We start from the raw sequence: 1,942 nt of genomic DNA, 5'->3' as shown, positions 1-1,942 counted from the left end.
TATTGTGATCAACACTGAGCAAGAAAGAAAATCACTTTTAGGTTACATGACAAACCAAATTTAACAAGACTAACTGTTCCCTGTTCAACTGAAGCAGATAACATCCTGTACTTACATCTAATATCTGTCCCCATAAATCTAGTTCCTATATCTGCTCTGTAGTTAATACATGGGTGCAGCCAATACAAGGTTTTGTCTTTCTGAATGGGCATACTATACCATCATGTGTTTCAAAAACAGAGCATTACTGTACCTGTCTCCACATTCTGGGTATGATATAATTGAAATATAACTAATGAGAAGACCAGGATGCAGTTGATGATCCACGTCGGTACTTCCGTATAATTCCACATGTTTGTGCTATTCTGAACAACACTGTGAGATAAATATAAATGCTTTTAGGTTATGTAATGACAAACCAAATTTGCTTTTTATTTTAGAGAAGATTAAAGAGGAACTAGGATGGCGATTTCATCTCTGGTTTCGGTTTCGTTTTTCTTTCTCGCTCGTTTTATGCTTGCATTTTCTCTGCAGAGCTTCCCCGACAGCTTTAGCGTGTATATTTATACATGTATAGGCTATATTTAAATATATAAATTGCAAGCGTGGTTCTTCGTCTCAGACTTCCAGATGTAAACAAGGAGCGATCGTCTCCTGCAGAAAGTTGCATAGGGTCTCTTTAAAACAGTTCAGTTTGACTAGTGCTGGTTATGGCCTTGCTGACATCATACAGTATACGGAGCCCAGAAGAAGTCATAAGGTGTTTTCTAAATCAAGTCTATATATCTATTTGACTATCAAATTGTGAGCTCATTTGACGAGATTGTGTGCACAATAGACCTCTGAAGTTCGCCTACAAAAATAGGCCCCATATACATTTTTAGATAGTTTACAAATGAATTACTAACAAATAAAAGACTAAGGCCCAACTTTATCATAGCCATCTGAAAAACAAATATTGTAATTGTTTTTAACTAACTGTTAATCAATAGAACATAATTTATAGTTCAATAGTTAATCAACCTTTGTAATGGTGTGTAGCACCGCATTATGTAATAACACCGCATTATGTAATAATGTAATAAATGTGCACGCCATTATGTAATAATTGCCGCATTCTGTAATAATCTGCCGCATTATGTAATACACTTCTTGAACGCAATATGTAATACATTTTGCTGCATTATGTAATAAGTTATTACATATTGCGGTTGTTACTACATAATGCGGGTGTTGCGTTTTATTTTTTTGCCAAATGTAACAAATGGTGCATTATGTAATAACCAACCGAAATTGACATTTTCATTGATTAAAAACAGCTTGATAATGTGTATTTTACTCAAAAGTAATGCTTACAAATAAGTATTAATTTAACGATGCAATTGAGTATTTAAGCAACTAAATGAAAAACAATTCAGCTGCAACATACAGCCTAACACACTGATCACACAATGGAACTGCAGAATAATAAAGTGAATTTTAACAATGTTCTTTACCTACAGTAAAACAGGCCATGACTCACATTTCACACACATAGCCTAACTATCAGTATATGGAGGGAACTGCCTGTTCAGGCACTTAGCCTAAGCCGCTACTTGATATTGCTCCTCCTGCAAGGTACTGATTGGGACTCAGTGCTGGCTATAGGCCTGCTAGTGGAAAGGCAATGTTTAAATGTAAGTTATTAGGGCCCGAGCACCGAGGTGCTGAAGCGGCTACACCATAGGTGCAAGGCCCTATTATTTTTGCTCAGATTAAATTTTTTCACCTACTTGGCATTTTTGCCTTTTTTCACCTACTTGGCATTCTCTAAAACTCTAAATTGGTAACACTACTAAGTGACAGAGCTCTGGCCTAGGGTGTGGCTCAGGGACTCTATAGCGCCACCTAACGCGTTGTCTGTTGTGATTGACATTCACGGAAATGGCCCAGATTTGGTGGA

Source organism: Sardina pilchardus, chromosome 14 (assembly GCF_963854185.1).
Source record: "Sardina pilchardus chromosome 14, fSarPil1.1, whole genome shotgun sequence".
NCBI lineage: Eukaryota > Metazoa > Chordata > Actinopteri > Clupeiformes > Clupeidae > Sardina > Sardina pilchardus.
Note: the sequence above shows the minus strand (reverse complement) of the source record.